General features: G+C 32.3%; 1 protein-coding gene across 1 annotated transcript in view; it reads left to right on the forward strand.

Moving 5' to 3' along the window:
- Positions 1 to 562: 562 nt before the first annotated feature.
- Positions 563 to 12,053, forward strand: part of LOC124369166 (calcium/calmodulin-dependent protein kinase kinase 2) — a 191,778-nt gene continuing 180,287 nt past the window's right edge. The window contains exon 1 of the mRNA XM_046826961.1: positions 563 to 714. The gene's annotated coding sequence lies outside the window, so the exon portion shown is untranslated. The remainder of the gene's footprint in view (positions 715 to 12,053) is intronic.

Genomic DNA, 12,053 nt, shown 5'->3' on the forward strand with positions numbered 1-12,053 from the left:
GGATACAAACAGTGCCGTTACCCTTGCTTCCTCGCTTTGTATTAACACTTCTCTCCTTCAGGTATCTACAAATAATACATTGCTTTTAAAAATTCTATAGTTAGGATGGCCCAATTTTAAAAATTATTACTCAAACATAGTCAGGATGGATGTGTTAATAAGTTGTAATTTATAAAGAAATCAAAATAGTTTCAAGATTAATAATAGTTTATTAAAAGTTTAATTCGAAGACTTTAAGTGTTTCAGAATGTTGGCGTTCACTTGCTTCCTGTAGGGTCCGAAGAGTAAAATGATCCTAAATCAACGCACGGATCACTAGCAGAGATAACGGCAAGAGTGAGATAGGTAGGTAGGTATTGAATAATGCATGTTGATGCCGTGGCAGGTAGAAATAGCGCATTGTGAACATTGTGAGCGGAGCAGAACAGGCCGAGCACCTCAGCAAGCTGCGCGCCAGAGTAAGCCCATCAATAATATTGTGGGGGGAACGAAAATTAGGCACCGCGATGGAGTGGGAGGTGGGGAGCCGCACGCGAAACGCTCCAGCGAGCGGGGAGCGGAGCGGACTAGTGCCAGTGCCAGTGCCGAGCCGAGGCCTTCTCAGTTCTCAGTACCTGCCCGACCGTCACCGAGGCCGTAGGCAGTCGGTGCGTCCTCTCCGCGTTTTTTTAGGTTGACTTGTGTTTTCTTTCCTCGAATATTTCTCGTGCTCGGGTAAGTACTTGATATTTTCACTTTCTGTTTTATCGTTCTTCAATCCATTAAGGAGTAGATTACGAAAACATCACTGTCATTAATGAAGGTTTAAACAAGAAAATAACTTTCCGGAAGTGTCACTAAATTCTTTCCTTCACAAAACAAAACAAAATATCATTTACATTATAGTAAAATAAAGATATCCATAGAGAGCGAATGTATTCTCTTTTTTCCTATGATTTCTTTGAAAAATGTGTGTATAAACAACTAAAGAAAGTGTTTGGGCATCTTTGCAAAAAGTAGCAAAATATGTATAATCCTTATTCTTTGACAGTTTTCTTTTCAAATCTTTTATTGCTTGTTTTTTACAAGTCGCAATGACAATTAACACCAATTGAATTAAACATTTATAACTAACTAAGTATAACTATAACTAAGTTTTATTTGATTCAGTTCCGAGAATTTAAAACTGTATCACAACTCATAAGTCGTTTTATACTCGTACATCTCATACTTAAAAATTGTGTTCCTTGCATTTTAATAAAGTGGTCAGTCCCTTGATTGTTGTACCATATACTATTGTCTTTGGTTCTCTATGATTTGAATGTTTTAACTGCGCATATTAAAAAGAAAGGTGGTTCAAAGAAAAATTAATATGATGTAGATTTTTCAAATTTAAGTTTCAAAAATAAGTTTCAAAGTTTTACTCACAAGGAAAAGTATATTTACATTGTGGGCCACTGTTTACCAAGATTTAAACGTACTTCATGTCAAGTGCCAATTCGATGGCAATACCAAAGAATAGCAATATATACATAACACACAAACGTTCCTTTTGCATGGCGGTGGGTTTATTTTTGGCTGCAGGGTATATTTCAGATTACAACAGTGTTGCTGGATAATTTGCAAAATTTACAACTACATTTGGATACTTATTTTGTAATTGATGTAATCGGTAAAATATTACAACTATTAGAAAAGTATTGGATTTACAACAAAGTTGGCAATATTAATGTCGACTGCCACTATATATTATGTTTATTACTAATCAAATGATTTTTACTTTATTTGGCAAAATATTGTTGATTGCGCAGTACACCACTTTCAAATATGTTAACTACAACTAAATATATCTTCAAATATATCAACAATACAGAGCAACAAGCATTGTTTATTTTAGGTACATTCGTTTATAAACTGATGTCCTACATGATCTACACGTTTCAATATTAAGTAAAAACAATACAGTGCGTGAATTAGGTACATGGTTCTGGAGTTTTAGATATCCAGTACCGGACCTAGAAGATGAAGGGCTCAGTATCGTTATGTATGGGAATATGAAATGGTACCCGTCCAGGAATATGTGCTTTCCCAAACGTTTAGTAGTATCATTTTCATTTATTTATTGTATTTAGTTCATTTATTTTCACGTTTACTTAGCCTTTAGATAAATTTTTGTTTTAAATATGTAACGTATGTGTATATTTAAAACAAATACCCAGCCGGGAGAGTCTGTGGATGCAAGATGTGGCTTGTGGACAGTATAAACTTTGACTTAAATGTCATATTGGAGAAACTAAATGCCTGAAATAATCTTAAACTGTCTATAATGTGATTTCTACAAAGATCTCACTCGGATGTTAGAGTTTTAGTAATTTGTTAAGCTTTCTTCAATATCTATTTATGCTAGGTTAATTGTTGGTTCAATATTGTATGTTGATGTTATCGAATTTTGTTTATTCTTGTTTATATCACATTTTAGTATTTACTAATACGTTTTTTGTTAATGTGTACACAGTTATTTTTTACTAGGACTTACTAAAACTCAATAGAGGATTGTACACTTGTCATACTAATGTAATAAATATAATCTGTTGATGATTCTTTTGAAGAATAGTTGTTTTGTTGGCATTTTGTTTTTTGTTATTATATTGGGTTACTACTTATATGTTTTAGTTTTAACGTTATAAAAAGCTGATGATTAGTGAGAACTTCACAGTTACTGGATATTGGAGCTATGAATCTAAAAATGTACAACATATTAGGATTTATATCTAACGACGCGACGTGCCAGTTCCTGTATGTACGTAAGCTATGCTTTGATACATTTCTAAATATAAATATGTCAGATAATATGTGCAGGTTTTTTGTTCTACAGATATAGCAACTTGTATACGCTCTGTGAATCACGTAATGGACTGACCCAAGAGCAAAGGCGACGCGACCCCACCTTTGGCCACAGTTATTTAAAATAAAATCCTGATATTAGGATAACCTATAGAATCACCACGTCACGTGTCATTCACTAATACGTACCCTAGTTAGACCAATGTGTTATAATTCCCATGCCGACGCAGATTTACTCAAACCTCATTAGTATAAAGTCAGGGTTGTGGCATAAGCTGAAGAATAAATTTGCCAATCGTGGTGCATGAAAAGAACTCTTCAATAACAAAGCTTCCAGAAAACTGTTGTTGAGACTTACTGCCTACCTACTACTGGGGTCTGACTACCCCTGTACGAGATCCAAGAGTTTGTGCTCAATGATGACGTCAAATTCAACAATTGGCTGTCAGGTTCCAAATAGGGTTTTTCTAATCTCAAGCCTCTCACAATTCAAATAATGTGTTTACCAGTCTTCTATGGCTGATTACATGGTCTAGACCTTGGACCTGTGGTAGTGAGTCCTAAGGTGTGCTAAGATCCGTCGAATAATAAGAAGCCCAAACTAGTTGCTTGATTGTTTCTGCTCCCACCCTAGTAGGGCTTTGCTTCCTTTGGTCACGTTTAATTCAATGCTCATTGCCTAGAGCTTGGCTTCCTTTTGGCGAATATCATACAGAAAATGCATGACATGTTGTGTTTACAAATTCGCAGGCAGATTGACATACTTCGCTGCTTGAATAGCAGTGGGCTTCGCTTTGTTAGACCATATCCAATAATACACTGTTATTGACACAAATTGAAGAAAATTACATTTATCTTTTATGATGCCGTTCTCTAAATGACTGTAAGTACTCCTATTCACGCTGGATGAAAACATTTCGGCATGACTCTAAGTACTCCTATTCACGCTGAATGAAAACATTTCGGCATCTACTGCCTTAAGATGGCTCCCCACAGAGAAGACTAATATTTCAAGACAGTGATTGTGATTGAGTAATGTCTTGACGCTGAATACCCACAATACTCAAAAGATAATTATGATAACGGCTGAATAACCTAAAGAACTAAGAGAAATCAAATAATTAATACCTGGATATCAGGTCCTTAGTATTGTGGTGGTGTGGTAATGTAAGTATAGGGGCATATTTCAGTCTACCTTTAAGGTTTCTTATTGCTTACTGCAACGTCTCTGCTGTGATACAACTATTTTAATCACAGTGCCGTGCGGGAGTCTGTTTAAGGATCCGTACTTAACAGGACCATATTCCAAATTCTCATTTTTTAAGAGGTTAAATATAAGAAAGGACCATATGGTCCTAATTTCGCCTCAATAAAGAAGTGTTTCTTTTTTTACTTACACTAGCCCCTGAAGAAAAAAAATCCGGAGGGCAAATTCCGTGATATTGATGACAAAAGGATGTCACCGAATCCTGAGATGACATATTAATAACGACATGGATACGTGTGTGTAGCTCCCATATTTGTTTCTTATCGTACATGTTCAGGAAACAGTATGGGGACCTGGGAGTTAGGTCTACTCCATTGGTATGCGGACACTGAGGAAAACATAGTATCCCAGCTAAGATTATAGGTAAAAGGAGTAACCCCAGTACCAGAATAGAAGAATAAATTTGATGCAGCGCATGATTTTTAAATATAAATAGATTATACATGTTTTTAAAAAAATACAATTTTATGGTTGGATCCTTTTAATCATCTACTTAGATGGATGCTACTGGTTTAAGTATTTTGTTTTATTTCTCATTCAGTTGGGAATGTAACAATAACACATCTATCATATAAATATTACACTACTTATTCATAATAACGCCTCTGAATAAGGGATACTAAATACATGCACTGAGGGATATAAAGGAATTATTTCCTCACCTTTGCCTGAATTGAGGACCTAGGGCCTTTTCTAAGGATAATAAATCTTATGTCCTTGAATTAGTCTCATGTTATCTGGAACTAGAACTCAATTTCTTTAGAAAAATTCAAGATCAACGTCATATAACCAATAAAACCCTTAATTCTCATTAAAATCTCAAACATACTGAAGAAACAACCATATTAATTCAGAAACATCATATTTCAATGAATACCATCTTGAGTTCAATTCAGACAGGCAAAATAAAGAATGTATTTTGCATTAGCATGCATGCTACACAAAAAAACAGCGTAGTTTATTAAAAGCAACATGCGAGAGGATTGAAGTTTATCCAATGTTAGTAACATTGACTTGGAATACAGTTTTGTACCAGTGTAACCACTGGCCAGTAGTAGTTCATGATGTTTGAGAAAGGGCCATCCAGGAGCGAAATAGTCACAACGTTATCCGACCCCACATATTGTAACTGCACACCTTTCTGTAGGATCCCGTGCCTCATCACGGAAGACAAAGTAATATGTGTCGATTTTGGAAGTATGATTTCAGTGCTATAATCTGCTGTGTGGCCGACAGTAAAACACACATCATTGTGCAAATTTACACAAATAAAATTATATTTCGTTTAAGATTGGAATTCAAATATTTATTTCCATTAGGTACTAACATCGATGGTAAATAACTATTGAAATCAAATTTTTATTTCCCTTTGAAAGCTAAATCGGTAAACTTTAGTTTCTAGGCACATTGTATTATTTAGTTGATAATGTTATTTTATATATTCACATCTTCCAAATTACTCTAAACCTACTAGAAAATAAGAACATGTGTGAGTAAAATACATTTTTGATATTTAAATTTCTTATGTATAATCCAGTCAAGCTTTTTCGATAGCTTAATTGCTACACATAATTATAGTAAGTAATATCACCTTTTACTGTAATATGTGGTATTATAAGACTAAGGACTTGAGTGATTATATTTTGTATCCATTAACGTTTTTCATCTAGAAAACATTGGATATATCATAGTAATGTTTATGTTGTTCGTAGATGTACAATATTTTAATTTTTTCGTTTAATTTTGAAGGAAATAATTTTACAGCACGAACATATCAATACTGTCCATGGTAGAGTAAAATGAGTAGAAAACCCGTGTAGTGGTTTTCGAGCAATTCACAACTCTAGACAAATGCTGAGCAGTAGTTGTGAAGCGCTTGGCCACTATTGCTTATTACACCGGTAAATAAAGATTTATCTTTGTGAATGACTATTTCTCCTGACAAAAATGTCATACTCAGGCCTCCATTATACTCGCTAGCTAACCCATGGCACCGGAACTGAATTAATTCAGATTTTGATATGCATGCCATTGCGGGTGGGGTATTACAGTCTAATTAAAAGATATACGGTAAAAGTGTTTAAATAAGTTAGTTTTAAATAATAAATTCCGTAAAGAAACAGTTTCTCCTTATTTTGGAGTAATTTGAACTCTTTATAAAACGATGGGAGTCAAAAAGTCGATGTTCTAAAATCAATCAAAAGTTATAAATATTTGTTTAAAATCCTGTGTATCTGGGAAAACCTTAAAAGGAAATAGTACACGACATACTGATATAAAATAAAATAATATGACACGTTATTATTTTAAGGCCCAGAACAACGTTGCGTGTGAAAAGTAGAATTCAGAAAACAGAGCCTATTTTATAACAATGTCATTATTATAGTAATCATTCATTTATATTCATCTGTGATGCGATGGTTAAATATTGATTTTTAATACTTTGTATAGATATCGTGTGGGGTACAGCAAATAAATAAATAAATTTCAAATTTATAGTATAAAGAAGTTAAATTGTAAAAAAGATGCTCGGTAGCTCGATATTTTTGTCATTTTTATAAAAGTAATAAATAACGGAGACCATAAAGAAATTATTCATACACAGTACACAAATGAAATGGTACGTAATTTTCCATACGTAATGTTTTCGGAGCACGGACGGGTCAACTGTACTAAACAGAATTTAAATAATACAATCTGCTCTTAATTAGTGGGACCGGTTGTTAAATGGTACTAAAAAAGGGAAAACATAATCAGTGACAATTGGCAAAGTCCAAAGTTCGTTTAGACATACAAACTAAGCGAATCGTCCATGTTGTGCGTTTTGTAACTTTTTAAGAACTAAAAACGTTTTTTTCCATTCATCCATTCTCTTTGTCACCTAAAATCATAACATAAACATGATGTTTATATTTGAATTAACATATAGTATGTCATATTAAATAGGGCTTAAAGTACACAATTTGTAATTATAACAATATCGTCGGAGGTTACTAAAATTGCGTATCGACTTAGGGAAGTAAGCTTTTAGAACCACGATTCATAAAGAAATTATATTTATTTATTTAATTCAATTGGTGTGAATTTTCAATTTTGTATTACATATGTCTTTTATTACATGAAAAAATATTCAAAACTAGAAAAACGTCCAACAAAATGTTATTTTCCAAGAATGTATATTTAAAGACTCTTTAGTTGTTGACAGTTAACTTAGATAATTTGTTAGTTTATTATTATGTAAGACTTAATAGGGGTTTTACAACATGGGTTTTTCTTGAGCAGCTAGTTATAACCAATTAACTACTTAAGAATTTGTTATCATATTTTTATTTAGTATTAATTTAAGGCTATTGATTATTCGAGTTGTTCTGAAAAACAGTAACTGTACTGATAATTATTTGTAATTAAAGGCATTTCAATTTAATTTTTTGTAAACAATTGTTTTTTAAAAATAATACTTAAACATTTTTTTAACTAAAGTGATATTTTCACAAAAGTATAGAATAGGTTTTATGATAGTGTAAAAAGGTTTAATTGCCAAAATTCACTCCTGCTGAGGATATGTTGCGTATGGTCGGAACAGGGCAAACATGTTTGGCGAGTAAATGCGTCCAGGCTAAGAGACCTTGAGGTTTGTTGGAGAGTCCAGTATTACCACCTTGACATTGAGGGAGAGATGAACACTGACAACATTTGTTTGACGAGATAGCAGTAAAAAACACAAACAAATTAAGTAATATTTCTCCTTGACGAAGACCCTGAATGTCCTTGATAGGTTACATACTTCTATATTACCGAAATAACCTTTAATGAGTTCTTTAGGAGTGAAAGAAGATTTATCCTCGCTAAGCTGTACTATTTTAGCTTTCCAATAGACCTAGTTTAAGTTAAGTCCGTCTATCGATTGACCTATGGTCCAAAATTAAATGGTTTATTTATTGTTTAAATTACAGTTACTTGTGCTGGAATCGTGCCAGTTTACTACTGGGCTTATTATTGTTCTAGTTTTGTTGAAAGACAAACTTATACTCTACTTTTTCAATGCTTACTGGCCTAGTTAGCACATTATAATATTGTATATCAAAAGGTGTCTAAATGTTTTTGTCAGCTAACTGAACTACTTCATGGACTATAGTCCCCCGAATCAATAGAGCTGAGATGTCAATTTTGATTTTCATATTAAAATTAATAGGATAATTTCAACAGGGACGAAAGAGACTGAATTTCATTCTGAATTAAAATTCACAGTTGCTGAAAATTATTTTTTAATTTGCAATAACAATTAATTATATCCATTTTATCCTGTTTCGTTGTAAAATATAAAAATAAATTTATTCAAAATTTGTAAAATGAAATCCAAGTTCTCAAAATACGATCAATAAAATCAAATTTAACTTCACTTCTAATATTAATAAATCTGAAACAAATCAAATTAAAACTCTTATATTAAAATTTAAATTCATGTTTAATTATTTAAAACTACAAATAATTTTGTCCAGGCAAAGACCGAACTAAAACATTGCATGTGAAACGTATTTATAAAACTAGATACAATTTATTTTATTAACTTCGAAAGACACTAAATACTAGTATTATCTGTATAACTAATACATTATAACTAAACATAATTACTTAATTATTAGTTACAAACCGTGATTTATTCATAGAGTCCTTGCAAGTTTGAGCCTAAAGAGGATCCTCTTAACACTTCCGAAATCACACGAAGAAGTGGTCTATAAATCTTGTTACGTGAACTTATTTTTCTTACCAAGAACGAAAAGTCTCACGGCACGCACGCCTTTGTTTTTTACTCCCCCTCTTCCCCCCTTCCTAAAAAAAATCTGGTTATAAGCGGCGGATCTAGCCGACAGGCTGTCGAATTAAAGGCAGACCCAACCGTAATAATGTAGTAAAGAAAACTAATATTTTTAAAACTTTGGTAGTTCTGCTTTAATTAAATATTAAATTAAACGCTTGCACATAGACTACGTTCTTAAAATTTAAGTTTTCATAAACCCAATTTTGAAAATCTTAATTAAAATCTTATAATCGACTCATTCTCGACTATACCTCTAAAAGGGCCAAAGGCCATACTACAAGAGTTTTAGGTCCAATTTTGATTTAATGCTTTTCAATTTTCACCATGTAAAACTTATCACGTTATTTTAATATACATAATACGCTCACTACCTACATATGATGCTAGGTTATCTAAAATTCAATTCATACATAATAAATTAAACGCAAGTAACCCAAAAAATGTTTTGAGATTACAATTTAGAGTATTATTATTTTAAAGTATCGTTCGATGTGATTTCTACAGCGTGTTATTTCCTCCATTGGCTGTAATGTCAGTTTATAGAACTTGAGACAACGCATGTACATCAGAGGTTAGGATTCCTTTCAAATATTAATCAATAATCAACAGAAAGCGTGCTTGGTACAGACACGAATTGTTCCGAAATAATCCGAGTCCTTACGAGCTGATGCACTGTATTATGATATAATGAAATGCTAACCACAAGATTACTATGCTAACACTTATTAACTTTTCATGCTGAGGAGAATATGCCAAATGTTTGCTGACAATGTAGTCAATAGAATACGAATAAGATAGTGCATTGTGTACTTTTAAAACATGTCCATCGTAATTGCAACTCTATATTCGTTTTTTATACATACATACACATGTATTAGAGACATAGCAATTAAGTGTCTTTAAACATAACTTATGACATAATATTTTAAATTTTACCATTTATTCGTAAGTTATTTGTAGTTTTTTAATTAAGACATTATTTTGTCTCATAAGTTTAAAATCAACATTACTAAATGTAAAAACAATTTTAAAACATATATTTATGTTACATCTGTGTTTTTGTCAGCAATATTCAAGCTTATGAATTTATATAGTATTTGTATGCTGTACAGTAAGCAAGTAAATTCGCAATCTAATTTATTTGGCTGATTTTACACTACACACCTAAACCATTGTAAACAAACTTTAAAACTTTACTAAAAATTATGTTATAAACTTTGTACCTGTCGGTTTCTCCCAGTTTGAAGTTGCTAAATAATGGAAATTCAACTTGTTTTCCAGTAAGGTTAAGTTATAACGTAAATTTAGGTTTTATAACTTGATTCTTAACTTTTTTATCGTTATGCTCTCTTTTTTATCTATGACTATTTTAATGGCCTTGTGACATACTTTCAAAACTACCACGTGTTCATAACTAGGTACACACGTACACAATAGGTAAATCAGCTGATCAACTGCTTGCAAATGTGGTTGACCTAGAATGGTGACATCAGTACTTTTATTGCCAATATAGCTTTTGTCTCCTCCTCTATATACAGTCATTGATAGAATAATGAACACAACCGCTCTGTTATACACCATAATATGGGTTTTAGAACGCGCTACGCTCGAACGTAATTCACTTAAACCTCGCGTGTTATGGCTATATAACGCCATACTTGCGTAATTACTTGAATGCGTTATTAGTACTACTCACCATATTGTATAAGTTTCACACAGTTACATGAGTAAATATTCTTCTAGACAATAAACTATCAAGTTTGTGTGTGTGTGTGTGTGTGTGTGTGTGTGTGTGTGTGTGTGTGTGTGTGTGTGTGTGTGTGTGTTTCTGTATATCGCACTACAGATTGAATATTTTTATTTTGAAAACTTTGTCATGAAAAGGTAGTATCACAACAAACGTAATTATTATAATTTTTATTTGAATTTATTTCTTTAAGAATGAGCTAAATATCAAAATGATTACTTTAGGATAAAAACTGCTTAATTTTGTGTAGAAAAGTGGAATTAGTTCAAATAAAATATATTTCATTACTGTTAAATACACTGTTGGTCAAACCTAAAATCCATAACTAATTTAAAAGGAATCAAATATTAAAAACTGAGTATGAAATTTCTATGTGCCATATGTTGTTAAATTTCGTTACAAATCCTCATTGATAAAAAAACGAACTTCATAGTTTTAATAATTTAATTTTAAAGTAACTTTGATTTTAATCACAATGATTACATTAAAGTTGTATTAATTGTTAGGGTACCCTATCCCTTATAATTAATGAGATGAAATCTTCTTAAAACATATTATTTTTCGACAATACGTGGGTGCATTTTTATGATGTCGGTCTTTTTAGCTTTTCTTGTGTTTCATTCATGTGGAGAAGTAAAGGTCACAGATGTAACATCGTCCATTATTGTATCAAGGTTTAGTACGTCATCTTTTTCCTATATAGACTGAGAGGTCCTGCTGTGGTAGTACCAGTGTTTTCTTTGAGCAGCAGTGTGACTACTAGGGAGGGAGTTACCTCCAATAGAAAAGGATTCGCGTTGGCACATAGAACCACAAAACCATATATAAATCGTTTTGGCAGAGTTTTGCAATTATTTCTTAAAAAAAAAAAAAAAATAGTTTACTTACTATTCAACACCTTTCTCGATGCCTAGAGAGTTTATTTGTAACAAAATTAAGCAGAATATGACATGCTTTATTTCTTTTTCTAAGGCATAACAAAAGGGTACTTATTTATTATATCTTTCACAGTTATTTTTGTGAGTTTTCGGTTAAATATAACAATAACTTGCTTAACTATAATTAAGGAAACTGATATTTAAAAGGAATAAATAATTGTTTGTCGTATTGCTCTATCATTTTAAAGATCTCAATGTGTAAAGGTCAATCAAACGACCCGTTATGACAGTTGGAATTGCTCTCGGGTAGGGAAATGGAGGTTGGTGTTTGAGTAGGGTGGCAGTCTCGTAGACAGTTAGAGTAAGGAAGTTAAGTTCTCTTTTTTCAAAAGATCAATATATTTGCTCTGGGTAGGATAGGTTTAAGATACGGGTATGACAAGTTACGATATGGATCGGGTAGGTTTAAACACGGGTAGGGAAGATTAATACATATGTGAAACAGTTATGTTTAGTTAA

Source organism: Homalodisca vitripennis, chromosome X (assembly GCF_021130785.1).
Source record: "Homalodisca vitripennis isolate AUS2020 chromosome X, UT_GWSS_2.1, whole genome shotgun sequence".
NCBI lineage: Eukaryota > Metazoa > Arthropoda > Insecta > Hemiptera > Cicadellidae > Homalodisca > Homalodisca vitripennis.